Source organism: Lithobates pipiens, unplaced genomic scaffold (genome assembly GCF_037356315.1).
Source record: "Lithobates pipiens isolate NorthernLeopardFrog02 unplaced genomic scaffold, aLitPip1_a1.2 Scaffold_19, whole genome shotgun sequence".
NCBI lineage: Eukaryota > Metazoa > Chordata > Amphibia > Anura > Ranidae > Lithobates > Lithobates pipiens.
This window is the reverse complement of record NW_027507764.1, coordinates 492,267,746-492,284,437: the sequence shown is the minus strand read 5'-3', so window position 1 is coordinate 492,284,437 and position 16,692 is coordinate 492,267,746. Positions and strand designations below refer to the sequence as shown.

Here is a 16,692-nt window from a genome sequence, read left to right as displayed (position 1 = left end):
CGATGAGAGCTTTCCGTTCGTAAAATGCAACTGTGTGTATGCTCAATCGGAATTTTGCTGGCCGAATTCCCGCTAGCAAAAGATTGAGAGCAGGTTCTCAATTTTTCAGAGGGAAAAAGTTTCTATCGGAAATATTGTGTATGCAATTCCGACGTGCAAAAACTCACGCATGCTCAGATTCAACTACGAGACGGAAGCTATTGGCTACTGACTATTTTCTAGTCCCGTCATAGTTGTTGTACGTCACCGCATTCTTGACTGTCGGAATTTGGTGTGACTGTGTGTATGCAAGACAGCTTGAGCGAAATCCTGTTGGAATTCAGTCGGTAAAACCATCAGAGCTTTTTCCAAACAAAATTCTGATCGTGTGTATGCAGCATTAAAGGAGTGAATTTGCCTTCAAAGGGGGAGGTTTTCTCTCACTTCCTGTTGTATCCCTTTGTAAGTATGTCATTTGTAAGTCGGATGTTTGTAACCGGGGACGGCCTTTATATCCAAAAATTATTCTTTACTTTCCTAATCCAGCAAATTGTTATTGTGCTATAAAAAGGAAAAAAATAAAAAAAACACTCGTGGAAACTGTTTTTAAATTACCTAGATTTTAGCAAAATTATGCACAAGCAATTGTTATCAGCAAAATTTAGCCAAATTTGAAACTCTTAATTTTCCTCAATAAGCTGTTCAGGCTAAATGTACTTGGAATGCTATCCTTTTTTTTCAGAGGGGGGAGGGGGGGGGGGTTGGATAGTTATAGTCGTTTTCTTTTAATTCAATGTTCTTTGCAGCGGGGTCCATAAGGGGAGCAGGGGCGCTGCACGAGTTCTACGAGTTTTTTATTTATTTTTTAAGCACATGATTAGAGCCAGAGGCTCTAATTGGCATCAAAAAGGTTGGGCTCGGGGCGCAGAGCACTGTGCCCTGAGCTCACCCACTTGTGACATAAGAGAATCAACATTTGCTATTGTCTTTCTGCTTCTCCTCCCAGCCAATCAGGACAGGAAGCGGGTCCTTAGACCAGATAGGCCGGGAGGAGAAGCTGTGGAAGCCGCCGAAGCAACCCGTGACCTGGATGGGGTAAGTGCAGGGCTGGCAAATGGGTGAGCAGGCGGGGGGGTTTGTTTGCCACCCACGCCCCAAAAAAAAATGGAGCTCCGGCCACCAGCCCCCACTTGTTCTTTGTATTTATGTTTTTCTTCTTTTTTTTTTTATTTCTATATTTTTGTGTTCTATCACTTTATTTGTTTGTTACTCTTTATTTCATTGTCTGTATTCCTTTCTGTGAAAAATACATAAAATAATGTGACTAATTTGAGGTGTTTTGGGCAAAATAACAGGGCCGAGAATAGCCAGAAGAAGCTTTTGTAACCAAATAACTTTTATTTCACCTTCCTAAATCACTCCAATGCATTCTGCCAAAATGGCAACAATTTGCTGAAATCTCTTAATTTGTGGCAAATTTTCAGGATTTTTCTTATACCTCGTTATGACCCATCAACCTTGCTAAGCTATGTGCCCAACACAAGGAAAGTGACAACCCTTTTCAGCGTCTGCATTCCTGCAAAATGTTTGTTGATGCCCTTCCCCCTTCTGCCTGCTCTTTGAATTACCAGTCAGCAACAGTTTATAGAGCAGGCGTGCCCACCACATGTCTGCCTTAAGCTAGTAGCTGGCAATTGGCAACTCAGTACAAAGCTGGAGCTCAAAGTTGTTGTAAAGACTAAGGCCCCATTCACAAATGAGCTTTTTGGAATCGCAGGATTCTGCCCACGATTCCAGATTTGCAGCATAACATGGGACATATTTGTGACTCCATTATTTCTTAATGGCACCCCAAACGTGTTGTCATGCGACTAAACGCACGATAATCGTGGCAAAAACACAATGCAAAGCGCACCTGTCTCTGTTCCAAAATTTGGTACATGAGCTTCTTTGGCACATTTTTGGAGCAGAGGGATGCCCATTCAAATGAATGGTGTCTCTCCAAAAAGCTTAAAAAACCACGGCACAGCACGTGAACGAAGCTCTTAGGTGTGAGCGAGGCCCAAGGTTTTTTACCTTCATGCATTTTCTGCATTTTCTCTATCCAGTAATGTGCACGAGAGGAGCTTCTCTCCCAGGTCTCTTGCTCCCCATTGGCTGAGACAGCAGAGGTAGCTACAGTGCCTTGCAAAAGTATTCGGCCCCCTTGAACTTTTCAAACTTTTGCCACATTTCATGCTTCAAACATAAAGATATAAAATTTTAATTTTTTGTGAAGAATCACCAACAAGTGGGACACAATTGTGAAGTGGAACGAAATCTATTGGATATTTTAAACTTTTTTAGCAAATAAAAAACTGAAAAGTGGTGCGTGCAAAATTATTCAGCCCCTTTACTTTCAGTGCAGCAAACTCACTCCAGAAGTTCAGCGAGGATCTCTGAGGCCGGGTTCACACTGCTGCGGGGGGAGATCCGGATGTGATTCGCACCGCACTGCAGTGCAAATCACATCCGATCTCCGTAGCGATGCGAGTTCAGCCATACAGATAGTATGGCTGAATTCGCATTGCTCCCGCAGCAAACTCGCACGGGACCCTTTTTTTGGTCTGCAACAGAATCGGATCGCATGGGTGTTCACACCATGCGATCCGATTCCTGTGCGAGTCAGCAGATCGCACTGCGATATGCGGACGGATCTGGGGGTGTCATTAACATATCATTGACACTCCCAGCCATTCGCATAGGGCAGTGTGAACTGCCGGCGGGAGTAATGCGATGCGGGAAAACGCCGCGGATTCGCGGCATTCCCGCATCGCTGTGGTGTGAACCCAGCCTGAATGATCCAATGTTGTCCTAAATGACTGATGGTGATAAATAGAACCCACCTGTGTGTAATCAAGTCTCTGTATAAATGCACCTGCTCTGTGATAGTCTCAGGGTTCTGTTGAAAGCGCAGAGAGCATCATGAAGACCAAGGAACACACCAGGCAGGTCCGTAATACTGTTGTGGAGAAGTTTAAAGCCGGATTTGGATACAAAAGGATTTCCCAAGCTTTAAACATCCCAAGGAGCACTGTGCAAGCGATCATTTTGAAATGGAAGGAGTATCAGACCACTGCAAATCTACCAAGGCCTGGCCGTCCCTCTAAACTTTCAGCTCAGACAAGGAGAAGACTGAGTCCAGACCTGAATACAATCGAGAATCTGTGGAAAGAGCTGAAAACTGCTGCTGAAAACTGCTGTTCACAAACGCTCTCCATCCAACCTCACTGAGCTTGAGCTGTTTTGCAAGGAAGAATGGGCAAGAATTTCAGTCTCTCGATGTGCAAAACTGATAGAGACATACCCCAAGCGACTTGCAGCTGTAATCGCAGCAAAAGGTGGCTCTACAAAGTATTAACGCAAGGGGGGCGAATAATTTTGCACGCCCCACTTTTCATTTTTTTATTAGTTAAAAAAGTTTCAAAAATCCAATAGATTTCATTCCACTTCACAATTTTGTCCCACTTGTTGGTGATTCTTCACAAAAAATTAAAATTTTATATCTTTATGTTTGAAGCCTGAAATGTGGCAAAAGGTTGAAAAGTTCAAGGGGGCCGAATACTTTCGCAAGGCACTGTATGTGCTCCCACTACTGTCAATCATAGCCAGTGAGCCAATGAGGAGAGAGTGGGGCCCATGAGTGAATGGACACACAGAGCAGTGGCTCGCTTGGGTGTAGCAGCTTGCTATGGGGAAACTCTGCAGGAGGGAGAAGCAAGGGCATTATAGAATAGGAGGATCAGGCTGCTCTATGCAACACAATTGCACAGAGCAAGTAATGCCGCGTACACACGTAGCGGACTATCCGACGGACTTAGTCTGGCGGACTTCCCGCCAGACTGTCCGTCCGACTTTCCGAACGGGCTACTTGCCCACACACGGCACTTTTTCAGCGGACTAATACGGCGTACTAAGCCCGCCGTACTATCCGCCCTACTTTTGAAATGAACTAACTCGCCCACACACACGGAGGAGAGTCCGTTCATTTCGAGCGGGTCTCCAGGTAGGCGGGGCCCGCAAAGGAGACGTCGCTGGCCCCGCCACCTGGTATGGACTTAAAGCGGAATCCCAACGCCGAAAAAATTGGCGTGGAGGTTCCCCCCAGGTCCACATCAGACCCTTGTCCGAGCACGCTACCCGGCCGGCCAGAAAAGGGGGGGGACGAGCGAGCGACCCCCCTGAGCCGTACCAGGCCACGTGCCCTCAACATGGGGGGTGCCTTGGGGAAGGGGGGGCCGCGCGACCCCCCCACCCCAAAGCACCTTGTCCCCATGTTGATGAGGACAAGGGCCTCTTCCCGACAACCCTGGCCGTTGGTTGTCGGGGTCTGCGGGCGGGGGGCTTATCGGAATCCGGGAGCCGCCTTTAATAAGGGGGCCCCCAGATACCGGCCCCCCACCCTATGTGAATGAGTGTGGGGTACAATGTTCCCCTACCCATTCACCTGTGAAAAAAAGTACAAAAAAAAACACAACACCGGGTAAAAATAGTTTATTGCATTGCTCCGGGGGTCTTCCGTCTTCGGGGGTCTTCTCGCCGGACTCCTTTCTTCTTCCTCACCGCAGGCCTCTTCTTCAGACTTCGGGGGTCTTGTCCTCCTCTTCGGTTCTTCTGCCGGGCCACCGCGCCTTCTTATAGCTCTTTTACAGGCGCGGTGGCCCGGTCTTCTGTCGCCACTGTCGTCGTCGCCGCCTTCTGTTCTTTTCTTCTCTTCTTCTCTTCAGATGTTGACTCATCGCTCCCTCCGCTCACAATGATGGGGACCGGGCGCGTGGCGACTTATATAGGGACATCACCGGATGACGTCCCCGTCCATTATGGTGTCACAGTCCCAGAGGATGCTGGGACTGTGACATCATAATAGGCGGGGACATCATCCGTTGATGCCCCTATATAAGTCGCCACGCGCCTGGTCCCCGTCCTTGTGAGCAGAGGGAGCGACGAGTCAACATCTGAAGAAGAGAAGAAAAGAACAGAAGGCGGCGACGTCCCCCCCTTTCCTGGCCAGCCGGGTAGCGTGCTCGGACATGGGCCTGATGTGGACCTGGGGGGAACCCCCACGCCGATTTTTTTCGGCGTTGGGGTTCCCCTTTAAGTCCATACCAGGTGGCGGGGCCAGCGACGTCTCCTTCCCGCCTATCTGGAGACCCGCTCAAAATGAGCGGACTTTTCTCCGGGCGGGAAAAGTCCGTTCATTTCAAAAGTACGGCGGACTGGCATACGCACGACCGGATTGTCCGCCGAAATGCGAGTCCGGCTGGAAGATTGGCGTGCAAAACAACTTTCTTAGTCCGCCGTACTTTCGGGTCAAAAAAGTCTGCCGGAGGCTACACATGGGGGGATTGTCCGGCGGACTTGAGTTTGCCGGACTTTTCCACCCGATTGTTTGATCGTGTGTACGCGGCATTAGAATAATATGTTTGTTATTTTAAAAAAAACAATCTGCTTTTATTAGCTCTTGAAGTAAAGCAACTGACATTCAAGCATTCGGTAGCAAAGTATAGGATAATTACTCATCCGGACTTTGGAGCTTGTTGGTTCTAAACTGTCTTTTCACAAACCTTTAGCAGCCTGTAAAATGATTGTCAGTGATTCATGAGCACAGGAAGGATTACCACATACCAGGGTGATTCATAAGTGCAAATAATATTTTTTTTATTTTGCATTAGTATTTTATAACAGCTGTAACAAAAAAGGTTGCATGTCATATTTCTATATTTGGAGACAAAAAGGTAATACATTGTCTACCGGTGTAGTTGAATGTTATCTTCACTGCAAATGCAAAGTAAAAAGGTAGTTTAGAGTCGCTATAAAAGTAACCTGACACTTTGCCCATCCACAGCAATACCTGGGACTTTCAATATAGGGGAGCTTAGGACCTTCTTCTTTTTCTTCCAGGATGCAGTGCTCAGGTTCCGAGGGGCCAAATGCCAGGCCCAACCATGATCAACGCCTGAATGGGCAATCTTTAATAGAGCAAAGAAAAGTTTGAATATTGAAGCTATCAGCTGCATTCCTTACAGTGTTCGACTGGTGTAGCAGGGGGGGTGCTTGAAATGATAGAAAACTGTGGGGGTTATTTACTAAAGGCAAAATCCACTTTGTGCACTTGAAATTGCACTGAAAGTGCACTTGGAAGTAAAGTCGCTATAGATCCGAGGGGGACATGCAAGGAAAATAAAAAACAGCATTTTAGCTTGCACATGATTGGATAATAAAATCAGCAGAGCTTCCCCTCATTTCAGATCTACCCCTCAGATTTTCAGTGACTGCACTTCCAAGTACACTTTCATTGCACTTTGCACTTGTAGTTTGCACTTGTAGTGCACAGTGGATTTGCCTTTCATAAATAACCCCCTATGTCACAGTGCAAAGTCAATATGGAAAGGCAAAATTTCAGCAGAAAGCCAGCAATGTTCTTGCACTTTTCTCAATAAAATGCCACAGTTGTCAGATGCAGCCGATGTTTCAACCCTTCCTTAAAGTGGTTGTAAACTTTCTCTCTCAAAAAAACAAAACAACAACCTGCAAGACAAAGGCATAATGAGCTAGTATGCATTGCATATTAGATCATTATGAAATACTTACCTTTAGATCGATGCCCCCGCAGCGGCCACGTACACCGCTGTGGCCGGGGACATGTCTCCTGGAGTTATTTCCAGGTTTGCGGGCTGTGATTGGCTGGAGCCGCAATGACGTCACCCCCGCACATGCGCATGTGAGCCGCCGGTCACGGCACAGCTACTGAAGAAACGGCATGAGGGAGACGTTTAGGAGATATTCACAGTATCTGCATGTACCGAATATCAGTGCAGTGAATATCTCCTAAACGCTGCACGTTTAGGAGATATTCACAGTACCTACAGGCAAGCCTTATTATAGGCTTACCTGGAGGTAAAAGTGGTAGTACAGGGTTTACAACCACTTTAAGGCAACATAGCGACACACTTCACCTCAAAGTGAAACTTATCATGTCTTGGGGTATGACAACCCCATTTAGGCCCCTGGCCAGAAGATTCAACCCAATGTCTGCCAATATTCAATTTGCAAGATTCAATACCCCTTACTACTAAACACACACTGTTTAATTTACAGTGTCCCTTCTATTTCTGTATGTGGATGATGGCACTGGAACTATTTTAATAAAAAAAATCTAAGTACCATTTTCCTAAACAACATACAGCTGTCACATGACCCAGCTCTCTCCCAGCTTGTCTGCAGGGAAACATAAGCAGGAGGAGCTTCTAGTCCTCTGCTGCTGGTCACATGTTCAAAAACATCCCTTGGAATACAGAGTAAAAATAAACAACGTCAAACTGTTTTAAATCATCATACAAATATACAGTATATTTGAACTCAAATCTTTATTATTTTGTTAAAGTATCATGGTGTGGCTGGATTTCTGCCAGTCACAGGCTGTTTCACGCCCCTCCAGTCCATGTGTTATAATAAGAGGGAGGTATAGCCTCTATTTATATACATGTAATATCCTGCCCCCATTGTGTTTAGCTGGTTAGTGGGCATGGACTGGAGGAGGGAGGCAGTGGGTTGCCATTCCCACTGGGTATACATTCACATGTGTGACTTTATAGTCACATGGGCTGTTCAGATATGATAGGGAGAAAATGCACAGCATAGAGAATCACTGAGAAAACTGAGCATGTGCAAAGTTGCCACCACAGCTGCAAAATCCCTAGCTGAATTGGGGTCATGAACAGAGGGTGGAGATAGAGAGCAGCAGGATCAACCAGGCTTTTTGCAGAATACACAAAACTAATCTTATAGTGTCTGGGCACATATCACCAGCATGTAATGCAGCATTTATAGATAGTTATTTTTTTATGATATGAGTTTAGTGACACCTTAACCACTTCCCGACCGGCTCACATACATATATAGCGGCAGGTTGGCTCTCCTGCATGGATCCCCGTAGATGTACGGCGGCTCCTTTAAGAGCCATATCAGGCGCGATCGCTGCCGGCCACCAGTGGTCATGGGCATGTGAGCCAGAATGGGGATTTCTGACAGGGGAGGAGAGGAGAGACAGATCGTTTGTTCCTACTAAGTAGAACAGCGATCTGGCTCCTCCTCTAGTCAGTCCACTCCCTCCACAGTTAGAAACACACTTAGGGAACACACCTAACCCCTTGCTCGCCCCCTAGTGTTAACCTTTTCCCTGCCAATGACATTTATACAGTAATCAGTGCATTTTTATAGCAACGATCACTGTATAAATGTCAGTGGTCCCAAAAAAAGTGTCAAAAGTGTCCAATCTGTCTGCTGCAATGTCGCAGTCCCACTAAAAATCACATTACTAGTAAAAAAAAATAATAATAAAAATGCCATAAATCTATTTCCAATTTTGTAGACGATATAACTTTTGCGCAAACCAATCAATATATGCTTATTGTGTTTTTTTTTTTTACCAAAAATATGTAGAAGAATACATATTGGGCCTAAACTGATAGAATAATGTTTTTTTTTTTTTTTTTTGGGGATATTTATTGTAGCAAACGCTTTTTTTTGTTTATAGCGCAAAAAATAAAAACCGCAGAGATGAGCAAATACCACCAAAAAAAGCTCTATTTGTGGGAAAGGACTTTTCTGTTTTCTGAACTGTTTGGGTACAAAACGTCACACTACCGCACAACTGACAGTTAAAGCGACACAGTTACATAGTTAGTCAGGTTGAAAAAAAGACACAAGTCCATCCAGTTCAACCACAAAAATAAATAAATAAATAATATCATACAATCCCATATACCCAATTCTATACCCACAGTTGATCCAGAGGAAGGCGAAAAACCCCAGCAGAGCATGATCCAATTTGCCTGATCCCCCGAGAGGCAATCGGATTTTCCTCGGATCAACTTTACTGGCAGTGCTGTATCACAAAAAATGGCCTGGTCATTAAGGGGGCAATCCTTCCGGGCTGAAGTGGTTCAATGCCTGTGACCATGTCAACTTGGGCTGCTCTGAAAAGATGGCATGGTCCATTATGCTGCGCCAGTACTTCTGGAGTGGCTGGTCCCCAGAATTCTTGGAGGGTCAATGACTGTCACTTGAGATAATCTGATACCAGGACTCAGGATGTCCAGAAAAAGTCTGTACAGGTGTAATTTTTCTGCTGTATCGCCTTTGGCTAATACAGGTATGCCACGGGTGCAACGTGTCTTCTACCTGACATACCAGCTTTAATATTTCCCTCTTTAACTTCATCACCAGTCTCAACCTCAATTTTGGCAAATGTAATGTATGACCAAGCATGTTTTTTTTTTATTTATTTTTTTTATCAACCTTGACTCCTATAATGCCACATCCACAATATCTACCAAACTTGTACCCAAAGAAAATGTTTGGACTTTACTGGCACACAAGTGGGACACACATAAGTTTATATAAAATCTTATACAAATGTATGTATTACAAATTAAACAATAACAACAATCCATAGGTCATAAAAACATAGCCTACATTATATGCAATGGTAAATGAGTACCAACTGCGGCCTCTCATACAGTGACTAGACAACAAATAGGGGGTCCAGCCAGATTCTCTCCTATAGTACATTGCTGGGAGTGCTGACAAGGACAGAACTTATCCCACCTCCAATGATACAACAGACAAAAAAGGTCCTATACACTGCACAGCACTGCATGGCTTGGCTGGAGCCCGGCTGAGGTTGTCATTTCACATATCCACAGGGTCTTGGAATGATGTGAGGTGCATAGGACCTTTTTTGTCTGTTCTATCTCATACAGTAATATTCAATCCTAAATTATTAGCTTAATATTATAACCATTCCTATTCCATAGAGATAATAGTCTGTTAAGATTAGTCCTCATGGGTCAATGTATTTCTCATATAAGGAACTCCCTAGGTGGGCGCTAAGACACAAACAAGGCGGACAAAGGTAGGGTAGTAGTACAGAACAACACTAGTGCAATCTTCCTCTACGAGTCCTGGAAAAGCAAAACGAGAAACGTGTTGACCCATGAGGACTTCTGCAGAGGCTCTTATCTTTATGGAACATAAATGGTTATAATTTTAGGAAGATAATTAAGAAATTAATATTACTTATATATAATATAATATAATTTATAATATAATTATAATTTATTTATAATATAATTTATAATAATATAATATAATTTTCCATTGCAAATAGGCCATGTTTTTATGATCTATTGGTCATTATGTGTTTTTATTGTGTAATTTGGAATAAATACAATTGTATATGATTTTATCTAAATTTATGCTTGTGTGCCAGTAAGGTCCAAACATTTTCTTATGATATTAACCACAAGTGTATATATTTCTCTGTTTATCTGGCAGATTTGACTTTTACGTCCTCAGTCATAAGGAGCATATACTCTAACTAATACAGTTAGATCCAAATATATTTGGACGCAAGCACAATTTTCATACTTTTGGCTCTGTGTGCCACCAGAATAAAATGAAAACAAAACATTCCAAATGAATCTGAAGTGCAGACTTTCAGCTTTAATTTAAGGGATTGAACATAAATATCAAGTACACATTAGGAACTGCAACCATTTTTTATGCACAGTCCCCCCCAATTTCAGGGGCTCGACTGTAATTGGACAAATGAATATAATCATAAAGAAAATGTTCATTTTTAATATTTTGTTGAGAATCCTTTACTGGCAATGACTGCCTGAGGTCTGGAATCCATGGATATTACCAAAGACTGGGTTTCCTCCTTTCTGATGCTTTTCCAGGCTCTAACTGCAGCTGTCTTCAGTTATTCTTTATGGGTCTTTCTGCCTTTAGTTTTGCCTTCAGCAAGAGAAATGCATGCTCAGTTGGGTTGAGATCAGGTGATTGGCACGGCCATTGCAGAATATTACATTTATTTTCCTTCAAAAGCTCCTGAGATGCTTTTGCAGTGTGTTTTGGATCACTGTTCATCTGTACTGTGAAGCGCCGTCCAATTAACTGTGCTGCATTTGGCTGAATCTGGGCTGACAGTATATCTCTAAACACTTCTAAAGTTATCCGGCTGCTTCTGTCTTCTGTCACATCTTTAATAAACACCAATGACCCAGGGTCACTTGAAGCCATGGATGCCCATGCCATCACACTGCAAGCTCCACCATGTTTTACAGATGACGTTGTGCACTTTGGATCATGAGCTGTTCCAAGCCTTCTCCACACTTTTTTCTTCCCTGGTACAGATTAATCTTAGTTTCATCCGTCCAAAGAATGCTTTTCCAGAACTGGTCTGGCTTTTTTTAGCTGTTTTTTGGCAAAGCCTAATATGGGTTTTCTATTTTCAGGCCTATGAATGGGTTGCACCTTGTGGGGAACCCTCTGTATTTGCTCTCATGAAGTCTTGTCTTGATTGTTGACTTTGACAATGATACGCCCCCCTCATGGAGAGTGTCCTTCACTTGTCTGCATGTTGTGAATGGGTTTTTCTTTACCTTAGAGAGGATCCTGCGATTATCCACCAGTGTTGTCTTCCATAGACATCCAGGTTTTTTTATGTGACTGAGCTCGCCAGTGAGTTCTTTCCTCAGAATGTACCAAACTGTTGATTTGGCCACTCCTAATGTTCCTGCTATCTCTCTAATGAATTTGTTTCAAGCCTTACAATGGCCTGTTTCACTTGCATGGACAGCTCCTTTGAATGCATGATGTAGGTTCACAGCAATAGATTCCAACTGCAAATACCACTCTAAGAATCAACTCCAGACCTGTTACCTGCTTATTTTATGAACAATTAATGCAGGAGTAGCCCGCACCTGGCCATGAAACAGTTTTGATTCAATTGTCCAGTTACTTCCTAAACCCTTCGTCCGATTTGGATGTTCAGCCCATATCTATTATATAACTATAGCTTGAATATATTTTGGTAAATACCTGAAAAAAATTGGGCCTGTGTCTACATATATATGGACCAAACTGTATATAACTAAAGAATTTTGTGTGGCTATATCACACAATTTCTTGTGAAAGTCCTGTTTCACTGGTCCTGAGTGTGGTTGATTGCAGATTCCTTGAGGGTTTTTTGTGCCTGATAATTTTTAGAGTGAGTCAAACCATGTAATTCAAGAGCAACACATTTCTTTTTTTAATGTATTTCTATTGAAATTTTCACCATACAAAAACAGAAATGAAAGAAAGGTGTTGGAGTACATGGGGTGGATATTGTTAGACTCATCAGATTACCAAGATACATTGTGAAATGCAACCTATAATGTGACATGAAATATAATACTATTCCCAGAAAGCAGAGCCAGGGAGGAGAAACGTCAGACAAGGTAAACCCTAGAACCAAAAGCTCAAACTCTCTGAGTTTACAGAAAAATTCTAGAAGATAATTTGAAGGATCTCTTCTCCTCCTCCATAGCTCCCTCACCTCCCCCACCCCAGGTTCTGAATAAAAGGCTAGACATGGGTCCAATCCTAAATGTTACATAACTATTATCCGTTTAAAAACTCCAGGAATGCCCTTAACTGAAATGGAGCAAATGTGCATATAAACCATTAGGTTGTGAGAAGACAGGGAGGAAAGAGGAAGAGAAAAAAATAGGAGGAGAAGAATAAAGGGAAAGTCGAGATCCGGGTGCCAAGTAAAAGAAAAAAAAATATCCTTTTGCAACATCCATGGGGTCTATAAGGAATTATGTTTATCCAAGGTGGTGCACAACAGTAATGGCTGGTGCTCTTTTTTCTTTTGGGGGGTGCAGCAAGCAATGCACTTGCAACCACCCCCCAACCCATCCCCCCCCCCCCCCCCGTGAGTCGGTCGGTCGGTTGGGTTACCACCCCGGCACTTACCGCATCGATGGTACTGACAGTACTCCCAGGGGTCAAGTCCTGGGGAAAAAAGTGTGGGAACTCCCACCCAAGATCCACTCCCCCTCCAAAAAAATTAAATTGATACGCTCATATGCACAAACGCTTAAAAAGTGGTATTTTTCATCCAATTTTCGTATTGTGTGTATGAAGCTTAGCTGTTAGTACATAAAAAAAAAACAATCATCAATAATCATAAATATGGTAATTCTCTGAATAATCAGCATTCATTCAATTGTGCTTCCATGAAAATGTGAACATCATGTTCTGATCTTTATTGGGGAATGTTATTTTGTATATAGAGTGTTTATGTGGTGAGTTTACACTTTTCATTGAACAGAGTTTGGATAACACAGGGTTAAATGGAAAGGTCATAAATGAACTGTACATTATCTGGACAGAATGCTTGGGGAGATAGTGATGTGTTCCTGCTTAGGAGATGTATGTTAGCTTGGGGGGCTGCAAACTCTGCAGGGCTCCAACACACACTCGCTGCTATTCCAACCCTTCACATATTTCCACACAAACTTCCCTCCTGGCATTAAACTTTGCCAGGTATTGTGCTCAGCTTACCACCCCAAACTGATGTTCCTCCCTCAGCTCACCTCTCTCCCTGCATGTCCTGTGAGCAGAATAGCTGTGCTCCTCCTCTGGGTTCTCTCATCATGCGGCACTTACTATTGCAAGCTGTGACGGCAGCTGCTGATGTAGCACCTGCCACACAGCTCGCATACTTCAAAGTCTTGCAGGATTGCTTCTTCTTTCAGCCAATCAGGGTTTCAAGACAATATTGTTGGTAAAGCGAATCTAATCCCATTGATGTGACTGTTTCCGAAAACAAGCATGCAATGAATGATAACTGTCACAGTTACATGTGATCTCAACTGAACTGTCAAATGGTGTCACTAATCACCAATCACATAAAGAAGAACTCCAGGAAAAAAAAATTCTCATGCAGTGGGGCTGTGTCCGCTTATTTTGTCCAGGGGCACACTGAAAGGCTATACTTACCCCATCCTTCAGAAAACAGCGCTCTCCCATGTCCAGAGGCAAACTGTTCCTGCTGTTCTCATGTCCAGAGCCGGTCTATGGGTGTGATGATGTAAGAAAGAGTTCATCCACTAGACCGCTAGTGTGTAGGGGGGCAGAAGTGGCAGGGACAGGTCTTATGCTCGGGGGACCAGTGGATTGGGTAAGTATATCTCTGCTCTCCTTACCCCTAGAAAACATTTAGCAGTTGACCCATGCAGATATTTTTTTTTTTCTAGAGTTCTTTAAAGTGAAGCTCCATCCAAAATGGCAAGCGCTCCACTTGTCTGCCTTCTCCTCCACTCTGCTGCCACATTTGGCACCTTTTGGGGGGGGAGGGAGCAGATACCTGGATTTGACAGGTACCCGCTCCCACTTCCGGCTCTGTGGCAAAGTGAGCCGGAAGTTCAGCATTCCTTTCTACAGTGTTTGTAGCTCCTGACTTTTAATCCTCTAGGGCAAGGATATTCAATTAGCGGACCTCCAGCTGTTGCAGAACTACAAGTTCCATGAGGCATAGCAAGACTCTGACAGCCACAAATATGACACCCAGAGGCAGAGGCATGATGGGACTAGTTTTGCAACAGCTGGAGGTCCACTAATTGCATATCCCTGCTCTAGGGTATTCCTCTTATTTGTTCCTCCCTCCTTTAGTAGATATCTTTAGGCAACCGATTCCATCATGTAATACTCCTTCCTGATAATCTCCCGGGCCCTCCTCTCACATCACCCACATGCAAAGTAAAAACTGGCTAGTGCTTTATCCTTTTAAAAATTATTAAGCAATCATGCGTAGAAAAAGTCAGCTGGAGCCCACACACGGAGCCCACACACGAGCCAAAAAGCACCCACCCCCCCATGTGGAGGGCACGCGGCCGGGTACGGTTGCTCGTCCCCACCCCCTTTCCCGACCTTTCCTTGTCAACACACGGACTTTAGTCCGTGTGTGGGCAAGTCCATTCATTTGGAAAGTCCGGCACACTAGCACACAGATGAGCGGATTGTCCGCCAGAAAGCTGAGTCTGGCGGACAATTTTAAATCAAGTCTTCTTTCAAAGTCCGTTGGACTTTTGGGAAGAAAAAGTCAGCCGGAGCCCACACTAAGTCGGCCGGATAGTCCGATCGTGTGTATGCGGCATCACTGGCTGCTGCTTCCAATGATGCCATAATGACATCACAATCTTCTCAAAGCCATGGAATACTCTCACATGAATGATCAACATACATTAAAAAAAAAAACACAAATGCCATACTATATGGATTCAAATACCTTGATCCACTTGGACATGGACAGACAAACAAGAATAAAATCCTGATAGACATGTGCACCTTTCTCCACTCTATCTAAAACTGAAAAAAGGATTTGGCTTTATCATTCCTGTGTTGCAAAGAATAGAACATTTTCTATTTTTGCCCAGCAATGTCTATTATTGGTCCATAGAAAAATAAACAATTACATATTTGCAACTTTTTTGATTTGTTACACCATAGTACTGCTGATCTTCTGCAGCCTCCAGCAACCACTGTCTACATACGTGTGATCCAGCGACAACTGCAGAGCAACACTGAAACACGTATCAAGATGTGAGAAAGGAAGAACTCCACATCTCTCACAAATACAGTGCTCAATCCTAATATACAATGTTCCAAAACATAAAATAAAGTGATACAAAATAAACAGTGTTATGTCTCGTGTTTCACAAAAAGTGTTCATCAATGAAAAAATAAAGTCCCCTCCACACCGCTTATGGTGGTGTAAGGGCCCCTTGCACACGGAGCGGACTCCTGCTCAGTGGGGAATCTGACCGCTGATTCCCACTGAGCGGGTGGATGGTGGGTGCGCTCCTCTTATGCAGAGCGGACACAGACACAGCCCGCTCACCTCTATGGTTGGTCAGATGTAAACAGACTGCCATCCAATCCTCCACTAGACGTCTGTTTTTAGTGGATCGCATTGGATGTCGGCTGGTGTAACCAAACACAAGTCCGTTTACATCTGCAGCTCCATAGATAATGGAGCGTTCAAACAGGTCTGCCTGAAAAACTGGCAGGTGGCCCTGATCCATCTGATCATGTAAAAGGGGCATTATGCCACATGCACACGAGAAGAATTTCCATCTGAAAAATCTTGGATGTTTTTTTTGACGGAATTCCGCTCAAGTTTGGCTTGTATGCGGTCACACAGTCACACAAAATTTTTCTGAAATTTCAACCATCAAGAACGTGGTGACGTACAACACTACGACGCACCAAGAAAATGAAGTTCAATGCATCCGAGCATGCGTCAAATTGTTTCCGAGCATGCTTAGAAATTTTGCACATCTAAATTGCTACAGATGATCGGAATTTCCGATTGGAACTTTTTCCATCGGAAAAATAGAGAACCTGCTCTCAATCTTTTGCTGGGGGAAATTCCACCAGCAAAAGTCCAATGGAGCATACACACTGTCGGAGTTTCCGACCAAAAGCTTACATCGGACTTTTGCTGGCGGAATTTCCGATCATGTGTAGGGGGTAGGGATGAGCTGAACACCCCCCGGTTCGGTTCGCACCAGAACTTTCGAACGGACCCCAAATTCGTACGAACTTTAGAACCCCATTGAAGTCTATGGGACTCGAATGTTCGAAATTAAAAGTGCTAATTTTAACGGCTAATATGCAAGATAATGTCCTAAAAAGGGTTTGGGGACCTGGCTCCTGCCCCAGGGGACATGGGTCAATGCCTGAAATGTTTTTAAAAATGGCCGTTTTGGCGTGAGCACTGATTTTAATGATGATTAAAGTGAAAAAAAAAAGTGAAATATTCCTTTAAATATG

General features: G+C 43.8%; 1 long non-coding RNA gene across 1 annotated transcript in view; it reads left to right on the top strand.

The window, feature by feature from the left end:
- The window catches only part of LOC143997404 (uncharacterized), an 84,019-nt gene extending 68,503 nt beyond the window's left edge, over nt 1-15,516 (top strand). Inside the window, exon 3 of the long non-coding RNA XR_013277683.1 lies at nt 15,367-15,516. This is a non-coding gene — a long non-coding RNA (uncharacterized LOC143997404). The remainder of the gene's footprint in view (nt 1-15,366) is intronic.
- Nucleotides 15,517-16,692: the final 1,176 nt, after the last annotated feature.